The 20,528-nt window shown below is 45.3% G+C and overlaps 1 long non-coding RNA gene across 1 annotated transcript; it reads left to right on the top strand.

Moving 5' to 3' along the window:
• The first annotated feature begins 3,381 nt into the window (after nt 1-3,381).
• On the top strand, nt 3,382-20,120 carry LOC127674166 (uncharacterized). The gene is made up of 3 exons (XR_007975306.1): nt 3,382-3,702; nt 8,741-8,848; nt 19,441-20,120. It is a non-coding gene; the product is annotated as an uncharacterized LOC127674166 (long non-coding RNA).
• Nucleotides 20,121-20,528: the final 408 nt, after the last annotated feature.

The raw sequence follows: 20,528 nt of genomic DNA, 5'->3' as shown, positions 1-20,528 counted from the left end.
TGAGTGAGGCTGTGGCACCTGCTCAGTTAGAGTTGTTGCTTACTCTGCACAAAATGTTAGGTTCAATCTGATCCCTACCACAGGGCAAACCACATTTCACCATGAATGCCTGTGATCCCATACCTCCACAAAATTCAAGAGGTCTTATAAGTTCTAGGCCAGCCAGGGATATATGACATCTTGTCTCACAAAATAAAGACAATAAATAAAGAAAGGGGTGTGGGTTACATAGACCATGATGGTGTCTGTTGGATAAATGGTGAATTTGAACAAACCCTTTTTCCTTCCAAAACTGGTTCAAACTGGTCAGGGTTTCATTTGTTTATTATCATTTACTTTAAAGATAGACTATTTGGGGGGGGGGATGGAAGGTTTTATGTCATATTACTTGAAGTACTTTTCTTCTATCAAAAAGAATAAAGGAAGAGGAGAGGGAGGAGGGAGAGGGAGGCTGGGATGTAGCAACTTAGAAGCAGAGCTGTTTCTAGCATGCCCTAAGTCCTGGGTTCACCCCTAGCATGAAAAAAAATGGTGACAGAAACCTGCCCATACTCTATGCTCAACAGGCCCAGCCTAGCAGGAAGAATGGGGGTCTTCCTGGTCAACTGATTCTTTTTCTCCTTTCTCCCTGGCAGCAGGAAGATTCACTCACACAGGCCCCAGCCCTCTGCACCTCTGTGAAAGGCATAGCATGATGATGTCTGCTGCTTTTGTGGAAGCATTTCATCTGACCACCCTGTTGGATGTCCCCTAGCAAGTGGCAAGTCTCCATGTCAGGAGAGAACTCTAGCTCTTAGGTCCAGGAGCTCTAGAGGCAAGCACAGCACTCTAGTTTGCAGCTGTCTTCAACTGTGTCTCTAATCTGAGCCTACCCCACTTCCCCTGCAGGGCAGGGGATGTCCATAAATGTGCTCTGAGGAGTGGGTCTCCCACTTGTAAAATGAGGGTGCATGGGGGAGACCTTGGATTCCTGTCCATCTGCAGTTCTAAGACCTGGCTGGTTTAAAAGTCAGGCTTTTAATTATAATTTTACAAATATCAGGGGTAGGAGCTATGCTGTCTGGCTTATAACTTTCATTAAGCCATTAGAAAGGCAAAGGCAGGAGAATCTCTGTGAGTTCCAGGCCAGCCAGCCATGAGACTTGGTCAAAAAGATGAAATTGGGCCATGGGGGTGGGGCTGGAAAGGACAGTGGCCTGACTTCCCAGGCAAGTGTCCTGTGTCAGAAGCAAACCTGCCCTGTGGCAATGCATTCTTGCCTGTCTGATCTGGTTTGGTTCCTGCCTGCTGGTCCAGAGACCAGTTTGGTCTTTTCTTCCATAACGGTCCCAGTGGTCTACATTAATAAAGCTGTAAAAAACAAACAAACAAACCAAAAACACAAAAACAAGTCTAGTCCATCTGAATCTCTTCCCACCTTAAACATTCTCTGCCAGGCTAGACTTCCTGTTGCCTCTCCTGAATGATGAAACCCCTGATGGCTATTGCTTTTCCAAAGACCTCATTCCTGGGTTCCACTGAATTGAATTCTCCTGGCCCCTCCACCCCAGCATCCCTGCATTTTTCTCTAGCACAAAGCATGAGAGGAGCTCTAGGACCCCGCAGATGACTGGGGCTCTGCCACAGAGGGGTTGGGAGGCACTGGCCCTGCAGTGTTCTGACCCCTAGGGCCTGCAGCTAAGTCACTGTGTCCATTTGATGTGAACCCTTTTTCCCTGACCGTGGACCAGGCACAATGAATCAGAGTCTGTGAACTCTGACTCCTACCGAAACCCTCTGGAAGAGGACAACCTTGCATTGGCAAACACTGATGTCCTTTTGAAACCACACCCTGCTCCCCTGGGGCTGTAGAGTAACAGGAACACTGATGCGGAGACCCAAAACAGATGGTTCTGAGTTGTCTTTGGACCTATTACCAAAAGTGCCTCCCATGTTTCCATCAAAGAAGGCCTGGGAGCTGCTGCTCACTGGTTCTAGGGATCCCAGCAGGCAGCAAGTAGATGAGAGAGGGTTCTAAGGGACAGGTCAGTGGTTGGCACCAGTTCTCTCACCCTTCGAGAGGCAGAAACAGAAAACAGAAGGGCCAAGTGTCAGCAGAGTCCACAACCCCTGCCTGCCTTAGTAACATTTTCTCTGAAACTGATTTTTGCTGGTGTCTGTGTACATATGAATGCATATAATATATGTATTCATGTGCATGTGTGTATATAGGTGATACACACACACTCACTCGCACATGATTTGTTTTTGAGAGAGTATCTCACCACTGAACTCTGCCTGGCCTTTAATTCTCCAGGGGTCCTCCTGTCTGCGTCCACCTCCCAAGAGCTGGGATAGAGGGCAAGGGCCACCACAGCAGCTGAGAAGTTGCTTTCATTTTGAAACTCCAGCCTTATAAGCAAGAGGTCCTACATTTCATCCTCCATCAATCAAGGAAAAACGCCAGGAATGGTGGTTTGTGATGTAATCCTGGACACAGGAAGATCTGCAGATTTTGAAAGCTGGCCAGTCTAGCCAAATCCAGGAACTCCTAAGTTCAGAGGAGACTCTGCTTCAAAAAACAAGATGCACTTCAAGACCTGTGAATAACCAAAGCTGACCTCTGCTCTCAAAATACAAGAGCATTGGGGTGGCAGTATTGATAGAAAGGAAGGAAGGAAGGAAGGAAGGAAGGAAGGAAGGAAGGAAGGAAGGAAGGAAGGAAGGAAGGAAGGAAGGAAGGAAAGAAGGAAGGAAAGGAAGGAAGGAAAGGAAGGAAGGAAGGAAGGAAAGAAAGAAAGAAAGAAAGAAAGAAAGAAAGAAAGAAAGAAAGAAAGAAAGAAAGAAAGAAAGAAAGAAAGAGAGAGAGAGAGAGAGAGAGAAAGAAAGAAAAGCAGAGCTGGCTGACTGGACAGTCAACAACTCTGAGAGAGAGAAATGGGGGTGGGGAAATTAATAGCTACAGCCAGAGAGGGGCTGAAGGAGCCCTGGTGGGCAGCAGGAAGCTGGAGGCCCCAGAGGTGTGGGGGTGCATGTGTGGAGGTGTCTCCATAGAAGCAAGCACACTGCAGCCAGGGTGACTTCCTCTTTTTCTTTGGCTTCTGTCCAGGTTTGCTGCTGGACTAAGATTGATGGCTGTGCTCCTGAGGAATCTGCAAATTAAGGACTCAGAAGCCTGGAGCTCCTGATTCTCCTGATGGCCCGCCTGGTGCCATCCCTTTCCCTGACACCCTGTGCTCCCTCGGGTCACTCACCCCGCCCCTCTGGTAGCCATGGAACAACTTCCTGTCACAGCTCTTCCTGCTCTTTCCCCTTCCTGATCTTCCTGAGCTTCTCATCTTCTCATCACGTGCTAGGGCGCACATGCCATGCGCAGCTGCATTCCTTCCTGACTCCACCCTGCAAAGCACTGAGACTAGATACAAGAGCAGGGCTACACCTCAGTCTGCAGGGCACAGGGACCAGCCTGCAGGGGCTACAGTTTTCACTACAGCAAGGAGGAGGCATTGCCCTGAACTCATAGCCAAGTTTTAAAACCTTTCTGAGGTCCGGACCATCAGCAGAATATGACCAAGGCTTTCCCTCCCTTTCAGACAGTTATAGTCATGCCTTTGGGCGCCAGGGTCCAGAGAAGGAGCTATGGAGCTGGCTGCTGCTGCCAAGGTCCTTTCCTGACACTTGGTCTTGCTGTGCCTGCTGTCTGTCCCTGTTCAGGGAGACAAGGTGAGTTCCAGAGATCTGATGGGGGCAGCGGGTTGATGTTGGGAGGGGGGAACACAATTTTTCTATGTTAAAGGCTACCTTGTGAATTCCTGAAGCCTGGGGTGGGGGTGGGGTAGGGTTGGCAATGGCAGGAGGGGTGAAGGTGGGGGTGTGGGAGCACAGCTGTTTCTATTTTGAGCTAGCCAGTGACTTCCTGGGACACAGTGTAGGAGGGCAGCACCCTCTCAGTCTGGAGACTGAAAGAAGCAAGACTTTTGTTTTCTTTTCTTTTCTTTTCTTTTCTTTTCTTTTCTTTTCTTTTCTGTTCTGTTCTGTTGTTTTCTTTTCTTTTTTCCTTCCTTCCTTCCTTCTTTCCTTTCTTTTTTGTTTTTTTTTTGTTATTTTCCAAAGATTAAAATATATTTTTTAGTTCAAAAGATTATGATGATCATGGCCTTCAGTTGCCACTTATTAGACACTAAAGAATTCACATCTCATTGGTCCACTTAATTTTTATTATAATCTTCAAAATTGTATACAATCATTTTTTTAAAAAATTATTTAATCTTAATTTACAGTCCAGATTTCAGCTCCTCCTGGTCCACATTCTGACTGTTACAGATCCCACACCTTCCCCAGCACTGTCCCCCCCCCCACCAGGAAACTGTCCCCAGGCCATATTCCTCAACCACCAGGCCTCCCCACTCCCTGAGGCCACCAATTTCTTCAGGGTTAGGTACATCTCCTCTGACTGACTGCAGACCTGGCAGTCCTCTGCTGCATGTGTGTTGGGAGCCTCATATCAGCTGGTGCATGCTTGATGGTTGTGGTTGCATCAGCTGGTTGGTGACCCAGTGTCTGCGGGATCTCAGGGGTCCAGGTTAGTTGAGACTGCTGGTCTTCTTGGAGGGTCTGCCTCCTCTTCAGCTTCTTCCAGCTTTTCCTTAATTTAACCACAGGGGTCTGCAACTTTTATTGGGTGTAAATATCTGCAACTGACACTTTCAGCTACTTTTTGGTTCTTTTAGGTGGTAGTCATGATAGGCCCCTTTTTGTGTGAACCCCATAGCTTTAGTAATAGTGTCAGGCCTTGGAGCCTCCCCTTGAGCTGGATCCAAATTGGGCCTGTCACTGGACCTCCTTTTCCTAAGGCTCCTCTCCATTTGTGTCCCTGCAGTTTCTTCAGACAGGAGCAATTATGGTTGTTCTGTGTCTGGAAGTTTTTAGATTTAGTGTTTTCTTTGCCCAGTGTATCCATTTCTCCTGTGGTATTGTCCACTCTCGAGATTCTGTCTGCCATGGTTTCTATTCTGTTGGTAAAGCTTACCTCGGTACTTCCTGTACAAATTCCTGGATTTGTCATTTCCAGAATTCCTTCAGTTTCTGTTTTCTGTATTGGTTCTGTTTCCATCGTTAGGTCTTAGAATAGTTTTATTGTTTCTCTTCAACTATTTTTCTTTTCTTGAATTTCTTTAAATGATTTATTTATATCCTCTCTCTCTATCATCTTCATATAGTTATTTTAAAGTCTCGTTTTTTGTGCTTCAACAGTGCTAGAATATTCAGGTCCTGGTGTGGTGCAACAGCTGGGCTCTAATGGAGACATTTTGCCCTGGTTGTTAGTGATTGTGTTTTTGCTCTGGCATCTAGGCATCTGGGTTTGAGATAATTATAGGTCTAGGTGCTGATGTCTGGAGCTTTCTTTTTATCAGTGGGCAATTTGTTCCTTGGTTTCTGTTTCTTCTCTGGATTTTTGGAGATTATATTAGTTGTGTATTGTCTGTTTCCCTGGCCTGCTCAGCTGGTGTGTTCATGGGGAATGATTACTGGTATTGGAACTGGGATACTGGAATGATCTGGAGAAAGGAAGGATGGAAGAGAAGGTCTTTGTGATCCCTTGGGGTTGGGGTCAGAGAGGAAAGGGAGGTCCCAGAGTATTTCCACCCACAGATCTGGAGAGGAGACTATGGGATTGGATCCCAGGATCAAAGGAGAAATGGAAGTCCACCTTTACCCTGCTTCTGGCCCTGGCAAAGTGATCCTTACATTAGCAGCGTCCCAGGGCACTGCTGGAGTTGAGGTTGGAAATAAACAACTAAAAAGGTGATGGAGGCAGCAGGGGAAGACCTGTGTGATCACCTGGAGAAGGGAGCTGGGGGTTGGGAGACAGAGAGATGTCATGGGTGCTCTACTGAAAGAGCTGGTGCTGAGACTGGGGCATTGGATATGGGAGAACAAACAGGGAAGAGAAGATCTGCAGGTAGCATCCCTGGGTTTTGTCAGACGTGGCCTCTCAATGGTGTTTTCACAAAGAGGCTCTGTCTAAAGGTAGGATCTTGGTTATTCATCTGGAAGAAATTCTCATCATTCAAAATTAATGAACTTCACTTTGGTAAAACAAGCGCCTTTTCTCTTTCTTGCTTCCATTTTCTCATTGATTTCCTCTAAAGATCAGGGTCCCTTTGGTGGGTTGTAGTTGTTTTTCTACATTAGAAGCAGTTTTGATCACCTGAAGATGGTGTTGAGTTGTGAGTCTTTCCTGTGCTAGTGAGCTCTGCCTTTCATCTGTAGATGTCCTCACTGTAGATGTCCTCCTTGTAGATGTCTCCTGTAGATGTCCTTACTGTAGATGTCCTCACTATATGTCTCCTGTAGAAGTCCTCACTGTAGATGTCTCCTGCAGATGCCATCACTGTAGATGTCCTCACTGTACATGTCCTCACAGTACATGTCCTCACTGTGGATGTCCTCACTGTAGATGTCACCTATAGATGTCCTCACTGTAGAAGTCTGTAGATGTCCTCACTGTAGATGTCTCCTGTAGATGTCCTCACTGTAGATGTCTCCTGCAGATGTAATCACTGTAGATGTCCTCACTGTACATGTCCTCACTGTAGATGTCTCCTATAGATGTCCTCACTGTAGAAGTCTCCTGTAGATGTCCTCACTGTAGATGACTCCTGTAGTTGTCCTCACTGTAGATGTCATTACTGTAGATGTCCTCGCTGTAGAGGTCCTCAATGTAAATGTCCTCACTGTAGATGTCTCCTGTAGATGTCATAACTGTAGATGTCCTCACTGTAGATGTCTCCTGTAGATGTCTCCGGTAGATGTCCTCATTGTAAATGTCTCCTGTAAATGTCCTCACTGTGGATGTCTCCTGTAGATGTCCCCACTGTAGATGTCTCCTGTAGATCTCCTCACTGTAGATGTCTCCTGTAGATCTCCTCACTGTAGATGTCTCCTGTAGATCTCCTCACTAGAATTTGTTAGGCCATGTCTTAGTTAGGATTTTACTGCTGTGAACAGACACCATTACCATAGCATATCTTATAAAGGACAACATTTATTTGGGGCTGGCTTACAGGTTTATAGGTTTAGTCCATTAGCATGAAGATGAGAGCATGGTGTCATCTAAGTTGGCATGGTACAGTCAGAGCTAAGAATTCTACATCTTCATCTGAAGGCTGCTAGTGGAGGACTCACATACAGGCATCTAGGACTAGGGTATCAAAACCCATACCCACAGTGCCATACCCATTCCAACATGGCCACACCCCCTAATATTGCCACTTTCTTGGCCCAAGCACTTACAAACTATGACTTTTCACTCCCTGACCCCCATAGGCTTGTTCAAACTTATGAGTCAATGGAGGTCACGCGTAATCAGCATTATGCAAAATACATTTAGTCCAACTTTCAGAGTCCCCAGAGTCTATAGCAGTCTCAACAATGATAAAAGCCCAAAATTCAAGGTCTGTTCTGAGATATATGCCACCATTTAACTATAATTCCCAAAGCAAGAAAGGAAACCAACTAGGTAAACTACAAATTCTCCACCTTCATGTCTGATGTCAAAGCTGTCTTCATATCTCCAATCCCTTATTCACCTTTGTTGACTGCAACAAACTTCTTTCTCCTGGGTTAGTTTCACTCCCTGTTCAGAGCTTCCCTCAGCAGAATGCCTAAAGCTCAGGCATCTCAAACATCTTGGGTTCTCCAAAGCAACTTGATGTTATAGCTTCTTGTTTTAATGTCTTGTACCCACACATTATCTTCTGGGCTCATCCAAGAGGCTGGAATCACTTCTCCAGCTCTGCCCTCGGTAGCATTTAAGCTCAGGTTGATCTACTCTGTTGCTGCTGCTGTGTCTACTGATCATCCCATGGTACTGGTATCTCCAATACACTGGGGCCTTCTGCCGAAACTAGGCTTCACCCATAGCCTCTTATAGGCTTTCTTCATGGTGCCAAGCTCCAACTCCTTTGCATGATCCATTCAGTCCTGGGCCATCAGCTGCAACTGTGGCTGCACCTTCACAAGTGGCCTTCCATGGTCTCTCACAGTCCCAAACCTTAGCTGCTCTGCATGACCTCTTCATGCCTTCAAAACCAGTACTACCTGGGTGATTCTTACACATTACCAAGTACAGCTTCAGCATGTGGTACAACCTTGGCTATCTCTGGAACACAGCTGGTTTTTGTTCTCATAATATACTTCCCACAACATTTCACCTCAGTGATGCTGGTCTCTTCTTAATAACCACTAATTTCTTAGCGCCAGCTAACCAGCATCAATTTTCTCAGCAGTCTCTTTTATGCTGGACTCCAAAGCCAGAGCCACATGGCTGAAGCTGGCATGTTCTGCTGCTTTTTGGGGCTGCAGCATGGCTGCCCCTTATTCTGTTACCAGCTTTCTGTTTTCAAACTCCCTCTCTGCCTAAGCTTGGCTCTTCTGGATCTTGTGCTGTAGATTGACCCTGAACTCAGAGATCTGCCTGCCTGTCTCCTGAGATTAAAGGTGTGTGTAAGCCTGAATCTAAAATTTAGCTGTGTAGGCTCTTGCCCCTAAGTCCTATTTCCTTAATCTGCAATCTCCTATATCACAGGATTTGGCTCCATTTCATGTCTTGGTTAATACTTGACCCATGTATTTTATATTTTTCCTTTCTAAACTTGCTACACTTGCTCAAAATGCTTTTCATGAGATTGAACCATAGAACAAAGTCTATGATGGGCTATTTTGAGACTTCCTTGATAAATCTCTATCTTCGCCTTAGGTAGACTCTTCAGCTAAGGGCAAGAAGCCACATGCTGCACCCAAATACCAAAAAACAACCTCTGCACTACAAACTGAAATTCTTCTCCTCTGAAACCTCTTGGGCCAGGTATGCACAGTTCAAATTACTCTCAGCAACAACAGCTTCCATACTGCTACTAGGATGGCCCATTTAGCTCCATTTAAAGCATTCCTCTACTTTCCAAATCCAAAGTCCTCAAATCCATGTTCTTCTAAACAAAAGCATGATCAGGACTATCACAGCAATACCGCACTCCCAGTACCAACTTCTGTTTTTGTTAGGATTTTACTGCTGTGAACAGACCCCATGACCATGGCAGTCTTAAAAAGGTAAACATTTAATTGGTGCTGGCTCACAGGTTCAGAGGCTCAGTCCATTTTCACCAAGGTGGGAGCTTGGTTGCATCTTGGCAGGCATGATACAGGAACAGCTAAGAGTTCTACATCTTCATCTGAAGGCTGCTAGTGAAGACTCATCTCCAGACAGTTTGGCCTAGGGTATTAAAGCCCACACCCACAGTTGCACACATACTCCAACATGGCCACCCCTCCTAATATTGCCACTTCACTTCTATGGCCTGGACAGACATGTTAATAATGTTCCTTTAGGTGGGTGCTGGACCACAAGGTCCTAGAGGTCGAAGATGAGGTTGGTATACCAGGTGCCTGTGGGGGCCACCCTATGTACCTGCTGAAGGATGTCACCCACAGGGGCATTATAGATCATCCCAGTTAGGACGTAAGGCTGGTGAGGGGTGTTAGAGGAGGAGCAGCTATTGGTTAAAGGCAAGGCTATTAGAACAACAAGCTTTGTCCTTGACCACCTGCCATATGGTTATGAAGTCCTCTGGGTCTGAAGGAGGGTCTTTGAGGCAAGCTTGGGTGTGGTGGGGCAGGTGGCAATTCTGTTTGCCTTAAGTGAAGTGGGTATAGTTAGCACAACTACATACGATTATTTCTGGGAGGGGTAGGGGGGTTAAAGACTCTGTTTCTGTTGTCTATTTACATGTACCCAGTCACCTGTAGGTAATTATGAGGAGTAGGAAGAGGAGCAGCCTCAGAGCTGTCTCTCAGGTGTGGCCAGAGGTCCTTCTAGGTATAAGCTAAGGCACTGAGGGAATCAAATAAATGTCTATCAGGCATTTAAGCAAATACATCTGATTTTACTTGGGAATCATGGGAAGGAGTCTCCTATACATGATCTCAAAGGGGGTCAGTCCCAAGATATAGGGGCATGTTCCTGACCAATTTGAGGGTGAAGGGGAGGAGAGCCTCCAAGTCCCTGCAAGTCTCCATGATTAATTTGATAAGGTTCTCTTTCAGAGTTCTATTCATCCTATGAAACTGTTCTTTTTGGGGGCCTATAAGCACAATGCAATTTCCAGTCTTCCACAAATGGTCTTGGCCATTCCCTGTGTAACTTGAGAAGCAAATGATACAGTAAATATTAAAAGTATTCTATGCTCCCAAGCAGGTACACAGGCATACATTTTGCCACATGCATATGTTTTGCCACCTGCCCAAGTGTTCTGGATACAAGAATGTAAAACACACTCACACACACACACACACACACACACACACACACACGAACACACACCCACTAGCTTATTTTTAATATGTCTAGATAACTCAGTGGCTGGGTCACTCCTAAACTTCCACATGCCTAATACGCTTCCCTCACACTATAACTATATTGAGGTATAACACACTATATTCCTGAGTTAGTCCTTACTAAATCTCTATTTTGCCTTTGCTGCCCTGATTCCATTTCAACAGCCCCTCCCATGGGGTTGAGTTCCCTTTGCACCTACATTTTGGCCATCTCACCCTCCTGCTTCTTCAAGGCATGGTCTGTCCTGTTCCCCTCTCATGTCTAAAGAGGTCCTCCATTTTCCTCATACCCAGGCGTCTGGTCTGGTGAGTGTGTCTGAGCAGGTTCTGAGCAAGGCGACAGGATTAATTTACAGTCCCGGTTGGTCATCCACCAGTCTCTGATTTGTAGACATTGGTATCTGAGTTTCATGTGCTTTTTGTATTCTTGAGAATGCTCAGGCTTCTCTTGTAGAGAGGGAGGCCCAGGATCTGACACCAGAGGGTCAGGTCTGGTGTGGGACTAAAGATGGCCTTTCTGCCTCATCTGCCCTCTGATTGCCCTTGGCTTCGGCTGTTACTGCCCTCTGGTGTCCAGGCCAGAGAATAATTTCTAACTTTGGGGGCAGCCAGTGGGCTTGTAATAAGCCTAGTTTCTTGCTTGTTTTTAATAGTCATTCCCTCAGCCATAAGCAGCTGCTGTCCTGATACCTGGCCCCGTGGATATGTGCCGGGGCAAAGGCATATCTGCTATTAGTATAAATATTGGCATTCTGGTCCCTGCTCAGATTGAGGGCCTTGGTCAGGGCAATTAGCTCTGCTGTTTGGGCTGAAGTTCCAGTTTGTTGGACGGAAGCCCAAGCAGGTCCAGAATCGGGCACACTGCTTCCGCCACATAGCTCTGTCTTGTACGAAGCTGCTACCATCTGTGTCCCAAGGACCTCAGTGTCCAGGATTGGATGATTGGAAAAGTCCTTTCTGAGTCCGTGTACTTGGCCCAGGATCCCTAAGCAGTTGTGGAGAGGCCCTTTTAGATCTGTGACCAGGAGTAAGGAAGCTTGGCCTTGTTGGAGCAGGTGTGGCCTGGTTGGAGGAAGTGTGTCACTATGGAGGTGGGCTTTGAGACCCTTCTCCTAGCTGCCTTAGGACAGTCTGCACCTGGCATCCTTTGGATAAAGATGTAGAGCTGTTAGCAACTCCTGCACCATGTCTGCCTGGACACTCCCATGCTCCCACTTTGATGGCAATGGACTGAACCTCTGAACCTGTAAGCCAGCCCCAATTAAATGCTCTCCTTCACAGAGTTGCCTTGGTCATGGTGTCTATAGACAGAAGCAAAACCCTGATACAGTTACTGTCCTAAGGAAGACCCAGTAATAATTTAATTGGGGCTTACTTCCCATTTTAGAGGTTTAGCATTCCCACCCCCCTTTAGGCTGGGCAGCATGGCAGCACACAGGCAGATATGTAGCTGAGAGTTCTACATTCCTACATAAAGACCAGGAGAAGATAGAAACTCTGAGTTGCAAACTGGTTTTTCAAACTTGAGGCTAGCTCCAGTAACCCACTTCCTCTGAATTGCCTACAATTACTACAACAAAGCCACACTCCTAATTTCATTATACATCTCTGTTGACATGTATACTTCTATGAGCCTTTTTACACACACCCCTCACTACAAGTTTTTGAGGTTCTAGATTCTGTATTTCATGCAGTATGGAATAGTCTCTGACCAGATTCCTGCCAGTCGTTCCTGTAAGACATAGGCAAACTCCACAGAATTCTGGGACTTTGCTGATGACTAAAAGACCTGTGTCCAAAGCATGAGGAGAATGCTGAGTTTACACTGCCTGCTTCACAATTGTGAGACCCTGAGCTAATCCTTGGACCTCCTGTAAATGGCTGGGAATGGTGCTGGGTGCTTTCTTGTCAGTACTAGCAAGGCAGAGGCAACTGGGTACACCTTCATTTCCAGGGATATTTTCACCCCTACAGGCCACCACAGGCACTGCATGCAGGTGGTACAAAGACATTTACTGATACACAGGCAAATACTTATACACAGAAAATAAAAATACAAAAGGTCTGAGTCACTGGTAAGCCTGTCGAGTCTACATGGAGGATCCCAAGCATCTTAGAGACCTTGTCTAATCAGCATCACTGTGGCATTTTTTTAAGATGTTATGAAAATGATTTCCTTACTAAAATCTGGAGGTTAGTCTATAATACTTCCTTCTAAGACATTTGCAATCCTCTGCCTCCTCCTCCTCCTCATCCTCATCATCATTTTTTATTGGTACAAATATTTGAAGTCAGGAATACTTTCTTCAAGTCACCTTCGTTACTCAATGTTCCTCATCAGTGTTCTTTACTTAAACTTCTAAGTGGCTTTTCTTACAGAACATTAATGCATATTTCATCCTGATCCACCTAAGTGGCAATTTGTGACTTTAGTTCACAGCCACAAAGTTAGTCTTGAGTTTCAGAGGGCTCCCGGTCTTCCCCACCAAATCTGCTGGTGGGGCCTACTCAGTGAGAAGGAATCCCAGCCACTCATGGAGAAATTCAAGCCTTAGAGTGTTAGCATAAGGAAAGTAGGGCAGGGGTGAGGTAGGGAGAAAACATGTGGCGGAGGAAGAGAAGGGAAGAAAGAGGAAGCAGGTTGAAGGGAACAGGAATGGGGTCCCAAACCTGCATCACTGTACTTCACAGCTGAAGTTTGGGAGAGGGAGAGAGGAAAAACAATTTTTAAACATTTCTTTTGCATTTTAAGTTTAATTATATAGTATACTTCTAAAGGTTTCCTTTCATAAAATATTATTTACTTTTGGATTGCAGTGCTCATACAAACACAGGACACTAAATGTGTATATGCTCCATTAGGGCTTGTCTGCTTCCTTGTGCATTCTGTATAATAGGATAGCACTAGAGTACTGTGTCCTCTTTAGGTGTTAGTGAAAATCTGGGAAACCAGGGACTATGCATGTGCTAGGTCAAAGAACCTAAAGAAGGGGAGAGAGACTGGGACTTCAAGCAGGTCATAGACAGGCAGAGATCTATCCTTGAGTTCTCTGGGTTAGGTGTGTGGTTTAGCGTGGGAGAACCTAAGATCTGATGCCCAACAGTGTTGTGTGAAGGGGCCCAGTGGGAACAGGGATGAGCGTCGAGTTCACAACTGGCACCTCTCTTTCCATGCCAGGCTGCAACATTATTCCAGGGTCTTTTCTGCATACCAGGTCCATGTTGAATGCTCCATGTGTCCTATTTCCCCTGTGTGTTTAGCTAGATTTTCATACCCGGGAACATAGATGCTGTCTGACATATTTTATACTACAGTACTTGATATTAGTCACTAAATGTACTTGTAAGCTAAATCTCCCTTGCGACATGTGTGCATCTCAAGAGTCATAAAAATCATCAAAGACAATGCACAGAACCCAAATCCACAGAATTTGATCAATGCACTGGAACAGCTTGCAGAAGCAGGATGTCAGGGACCTCCAGGAGGCTAGGTTCAAAGGAACACACACCTCAAGTTTGAAAACACGACTTTTGCCATGTCACATAGACTCCACAGGAGTTGGAGTGGCAGACAGGCCATGGTTTGTCAGCACAGCCAAGGAGAAATTATTGGTGCCTCCTGGCTATTCAACATCAGTGAAAAGGACTTCTTCATCTTGGACGCAATGAATATGATCTGGAGACTGACTAATGTTGTGACAGGGGCTATCATGATTGAATGGAAAGATGTGAAATTAATGAAACATCTGAATTTCTCCATAGCAGAAGGCATTGAGAAACTCAATGAAATCTTAGAGCGGCACAAGTAAAAGCCAAGTAGATATTACCTAGATTATCAGGAGGCAGCTAGTTATTCTAATTCGATAGACTGAGTGAAGTCTGGTAGTGCTCCTTTCTGGACAGGCAGTGATGACAAGGGGAAACCATCATCAATCCATCTCATTCCCTATAACCCAGTGGTCCAGGCTCTACATGGCCTGCTAATGATCCCCAAGCCTGTGTGTATCACTGTACACTTCCAGCCTTCTAATCCTCAGGTAAAGCTGTCCTTCCACCAGCTCCACCATCACTCCTAAAGGATTTATTATCTTACTCTGACACAATTAAAAATCACTAATTTCCCAACATCCAGAAAGTGATATCCACAGTACATTTATTAAATTTTGTGATAGTTTGATAAACATCAACTTTTTATTGTAATGAAATAAGCTGTGTCAAGACATCATAAATACAACTCCCACTTCTCTCTCTACTCAGGACTTTGTAAAATAGTTCTTATATGTGAGTGCCTCATGGCTGCTGGTGGGGAGAAGGTTCTGATGGAGCTGTGTTTTCAAACTTTATCGAGAACTTTCTTATCATACTTTAAGGGTCAACAACAAGGTCCCTGAATATTACTCAGCTTACATCACCCACCCAGTTTCCACCTAACAGGCAATTTTCTCATAAGGCAGTATTTATCCTGGTGGGACTCATTTTCACATTCTTTATTATCTTCGTTTGCCTATATGTCAAGAGGAAATGTTGTACCCAAGACATAAGGAGAAGGCTGAGGTTTCATTTGGTCCTTGGTAGGGTTGTTCTGTGGAGGACTGGCAATAGGTGTCCCAGTGGGTACTAGGGATGGAAATTCCGCTCCCCATGTCAGCATGGCAAGTGCCAGTTACCCACTGAGCATCTTTCTAGCAATTAAAACTGACCTGTTGAGAGTCTGGCTTCAAGTTCAATCAGCTATCTTCTGCTCAGACCATGAGAATGGACTGGAGGAAACTTGTGAGCACCTCACTTGCACGCCCTCCCATCATGTCACATGTGGGGACACTGAGCCTCTCTCCATCCTCAGAATAATTGCAAAAGTATTTTCACACAGCCAGTTAGGACTGCCCATTTACTTTCTCTGTCTCATTACCCTCCATGCTACATGCAATAATGGCTGTCGACCCTAGATATGGGTCTGTCTGAGAGGAGGTTTGGAGACCTGGAGCTCTAAATCACCTTTGTTAGTCAGGGGTCATGACATGTCAGGGCACAAGTTAAGAAGTGACTTTCAGACTTCTCTGGTGGGATCAAGAGCTAATCACTTTCAGAATCACAGTCAAGCTCTCACTTCAAACCCTTCCCAGACAGAAATCTTCAGCTACTCAGGGCCTGTTGCATCAACTGCCACTAGGCACAGAGGAAAGATGAGCCAAAGGAGACAAGAGGAGAGGTTCCCAACCAGACCACCAAAATGTTGTCCCAGGAGGAAGAGCCCAAGGCATGCAGGTCAAAGTATTTACTGGACCAAACATCTACATTTCCTCGTCCAAGATGCAGGAAACACCTCACAACATAGGGAAGAATGGATATGGGAAGTAAGGGAATGGTGATCTTTAGCAGTCATCAGGAGAGAGCAGCATCGCTGAGGTGAGATCATACGGAAAGTGTTCCCTGAGTGTCAGTACAAAGAACCTGAGTTCTATACACGGTCAGGTTGGACCTCGTGTTGGTATCTGAACTAGTCAGTGTAACAGCCAGTCTGAAGGTGGTGGTTTTGAAGATGTGAAGGGGTGACTGAGAGCATCTGAGGCTTGGCACTGTGTGACAGGGTTGGAGTCCATGAAGAGAGCCCTGGACAGTGAGAGTGCCTCTAGAGCCGAAGACTCTAGCACTTTAGACATGCCAGTGCCATGGGGTGACCACCAAGTAGAGCATCAGGGGCAGTGGAGTGGAGCCAGTCAGAGCCTAGAGGACAAGCTGCCTACACTCTGTGGGCAAGCTGGAGAAGTAACTCCGGTGCTGATGGCGAGCCAGGTATTGGTCAGCTTTGGACCCTGCATCCAGGTTCATATTCAAGGCACCCTCTGGGGGCTCCTCAACTGGGCCTGATCTCAATCAAGGCTTTCTTGTGAAGCCAGACTCCTATAACCTGATTTCCAGCTAAGAGTTAGAAAAGGGAAGGACTGGAAAGTCGCATTTGAGCACCTGAATCACAAATGGGGAAGGTACCAGGTACCTCCCAAGAATAACAGATTTGTAACACAACCACACACACTCACACACACCCCTGAAATAGAACTTAATGACAGACCAATGTAGCAACTGTGCAAATATTCATCTTGGGGATCCACTGCGGTTTTTTTTTTTTTTTTTTTTTTTTTTTTGGTTGCTAAGAGGAGTCCCATGAGAAGGTACTTATAGGAGCTGGGGTGACTTCCCAAAAGCTGTTTTACTGCATAGCCCACCTGAGGACATGCAATGACTCTTGATAAGAAAATTAGAACATATTTTAATATGTGCGAAAATGACCAGCAGGTTTTTAAAACAGAGTTAAACACAGTCTCATAAAACCTAGGTAGAATAACTGATCAGATGTCTTAGACAGTTTCTGCTAACCCAGGCCTCCAGCAAATAGACAAGAACAAAATGTCTTCAATAGTGGAAGTTATTAGCTTGAAAATTCATTGGAGCCTCATACTATGGGTCACATGCTAGAAATACCTGTTGTGTTCTGAGAACTCTTCCTCCAGTGGATGTCAGCAAACAGAAGGGTAAAAATGCCAGGACCCTTCTAATTCAAGGTAACAGCCCTGAAACCACAGAGACATTGGTGGAAGCTCAGAGAACACTTTCTAAATCTGACAGTCGTGTTCCTAATGTCGCGGCACTAATGTGGAAAGGTAAAGTTAAGGCAATCATAGAGAATACAGCCAAGAATTAGTCTCAGTACTCATCTGAAGCTGATGGGTTGACTCTGGAGGACTCAGGAGAAGTGTACACTAACTTGTAGAGAAAGATGGGAAACTCATTTCCTCACCTAATACAACTGAAATGCCTGAGGGAGAAGCAACTGTAAAATATTAGAGCACCAGATGAAGGTAACCACAGGAAAACACCCCCTTGCATGAACACTAAAAGACAATGAAGCAAGCAGAGTTCCCCCGTGGGAGACAGACACAGCAGTGGTCTCCATGCAGAAACTGAGTACTAAGTTCCAGGAGCATGCGCCATGACTGAAGGGCGTTCACTGAAATGTGGAGCTTCTGAGGGGATAAGGCCCATTCTCCTCCCATGTTCCTGCTTGTTACCAAGAGAACATCTCAACCAAAGGCCCAGAACTGTTGCTAGACAGCACAACCCACAGACACATGTAAATCTCTGTGAAAGTTTTCAAGTGACAGATCCTGGGAAGGAACAGATCATGTACAGGGATGACAAGCCTTCTTCTAAGGACCCAACAGTAAAAAGGAAATCATCTCTCAATTTCCCTATACTCCTGTCTGTCTGTCTGACTGTCTGTCTGTCTGTCTGTCTGTCCGTCCCTCTGTCTGTCCATCCGCCAGTCCATCTGTCTGTCTGTTTGTCTGTCTGTCTGTCTGTCTGTCTGTCTGTCTGAGGTAGTTGGTATTTTTTCACAGAACAAACAATCACACAGTCCTATTGGTACAGTACCCTCTCTGGAAAGAACATTAAGTTCTAGAATGCTTTTTACTGGTGTAAGAAAAATATTTTTATTTTATTTTATTTTATTTTATTTTGTTTTGTTTTGTTTTGTTTTGTTTCTTTTTGTTTCTATACATCGTTTTTCTATGCACCTCTGGCTTTCATGGAGCTCGTTCTGTAGACCAGGCTGTCCTTAAACTCAGAGATTTGCCAGCCTCTGCTTTCCTAGTGCTAGGAATTAAGGCTGGTCTCACCACTGCCTGGCAAAAATACTCTTTACACTTTTATCTATTTCATATATCAAATCATGGTCTAAAAACTTGACTCAGTCATGTGAATAGTTACATTGATGTAATTTTCTTTTTTAAAAAAATGTAAATGTACTTCTATTATGTTAAAAGCCATGTGTACATCGTCAGATATCTGCAGAACTGGAGTTGTGAGCTGCCAGTCATGCGTCCTTTGGATAGAACTTGGGTCCCCTGTAAGCCAGTTAAATACTTGTCACTGCTGAGTCAGCCCTCCAGCACAGAAGCTCAGAATTTTTTTTTGTCAAAACAAGGTCTTGCATTCTCTGTGGGATCTGATATGAACCTGAATGTCTGATCTTCCTGCTCCTTTCTCCAAGTGCTCAGAGTACATGTGTGCCACACACTTGTTTCTGTGGGGTGTTTCCTTGTGGGGAAGCCAGAGCTTCATGTGTGTTGGTCTGGTATTGTCTCCATCAATATTACAGGTTCTGGATAGATTTCTCTGGGATAAGGAAAAAAACCCTACAAAATTATCCAATATCAGGGAACACAACCCTTTCCTGTGTCAGGGGAAAACAGGGATTTTGGTTTTGTTAATTTTTAAATTTAATTGTATTTATTTTATTATTTTTAATTAGCTAAGTTTTCTGGATAGGGTTTGTGTGGCATTGGCAGTTCTGGAATTGCTCTGTAGACTAGACTGGCCTCAAACTCAGAGACCCTGGGGGTGGCTGTTTTATTAGCAGAAAGACTCACTGACTGAGGCTGAGGCACCTGCTCAGTTAGAATTCTTGCTTACTGTGCAGAAAACACTGGACTCAATCTGATCCCTAGCACAGTGCAAACCACAATTCACCATGCACGCCTGTGATCCCAGACTTCCACAAACTTCAAGAGGTATTTTAAGCTCTAGGCAAGCCTGGGATACATGTGACCCTGTCTCAAAAAATAAAGACACTGACTAAAGAAAGCTAGATGGCTTACATAGCCCATGATGATGCCTGTTGGATAAATGGACAAATTTGAATAAACTCTTTTCAATTCCCAAACTGGTCCAAACTGATCAGGGTTCATTTGTTTATTACCATTCACATTAAATAAAGCCTTTTTGGGGGGATGGAGGGCTTTATGTCATATTTTCTTTGAAGTACTTTTGTTTCTTCTATCAAAAAGGTAAAGAAAGAGGAGAGGGAGGAGGGAGAAGGAGTCTGGGATGTAGCAACTTAGAAGCAGAGCTGTTTCTAGCATGCCCGAAGCACTACGTTCACTCCTAGCATGAAAAAAAAAATGGTGACAGAAACCTGTCCATATCTATGCTCAACAGGCCCAGCCTAGCAGGAAGAATGGGGGTCTTCCTGGTCAACTGATTCTTTTTCTCCTTTCTCCCTGACAGCAGGAAGATTCACTCACACAGGCCCCAGCCCCCTGCACCTCTGTGAAAGACATAGCATGATGATGTCTCCTGCTCTTGTGGAAGCATTTCATCTCACCACCCTGTTGGATGTCCCCTAGCAAGTGACAAGTCTCCATGTCAGGAGAGAACTCTAGCTCTTAGGTCCAGGAGCTCCAGAGGCAAGCACAGCACTCTAGTTTGCAGCTGTCTTCAACTGTGTCTCTAATCTGAGCCTACCCCACTACCCCTGTGGGGGAGGGGGATGTCCATAAATGTGCTCTGTAAAATGAGGGTGCATGGGGGAGACCTTTGATTCCTGTCCATTTGTAGTTCTAAGACCTGGCTGGTTTAAAAGTCAGGCTTGTAAGTTTAATTTTACAAATATCAGGGGTAGGAGCTATGCTGTCTGGCTTATGACTTTCATGAAGGCACTAGGAAGGCAAAGGCAGGAGAATCTCTGTGAGTTCTAGGCCAGCCAGCCATGAGACTTATTCAAAAAGATGAAATTGGGCTGTAGGGGTGGGGCTGGAAAGGACAGTGGTCTGACTTCCCAGGCAAGTGTCCTGTGTCAGAAGCAAACCTGCCCTGTAGAGATGTGATGCTTGCCTGCCTGATCTGGTTTGGTTTCTGTCCTCCTGGCCACAGAGTCTCTGTAAGTTTAGTGTTTTCTTTAATCAGGGTCCCAGGATCCTATATTAATAAAGATTGTTTTAAAACAAAAAAGAAACAAATAAGTCTAGTCCATCTGAATCTCCTCCCACCTTAAATAATCCCTTTCAGCCCTCCAACAATGCTGCCAGGTAGATTTCCTGTTGCCTCTCCTGAATGATGAAACCCCTGAGGGCTATTGCATTGGACTTTTCTAAACACCTCAGTCCTGGGTTCCAGTGAATTGAATTCTCCTGCCCCCCTGCTTTTTTCCCACTAACACAAAGCTTGAGAGGAGCTGTAAGACCCTGCGGATGTCTAGGGCTCTGCCACAGAGGGTTTGGGAGGCACCGGCCTTGCAGTGTTCTGTCCCCTAGGGCCTGCAGGTGAGTCACTGTGTCCATTTGATGTGACCCCCTTTTCCCTGACCAGAGGCTAGG

This window comes from Apodemus sylvaticus, chromosome 23, assembly GCF_947179515.1.
Source record: "Apodemus sylvaticus chromosome 23, mApoSyl1.1, whole genome shotgun sequence".
Taxonomy (NCBI): domain Eukaryota; kingdom Metazoa; phylum Chordata; class Mammalia; order Rodentia; family Muridae; genus Apodemus; species Apodemus sylvaticus.
The sequence above is the reverse complement of the archived record's forward strand: the minus strand, read 5'-3'. Positions and strand labels throughout refer to the sequence as shown.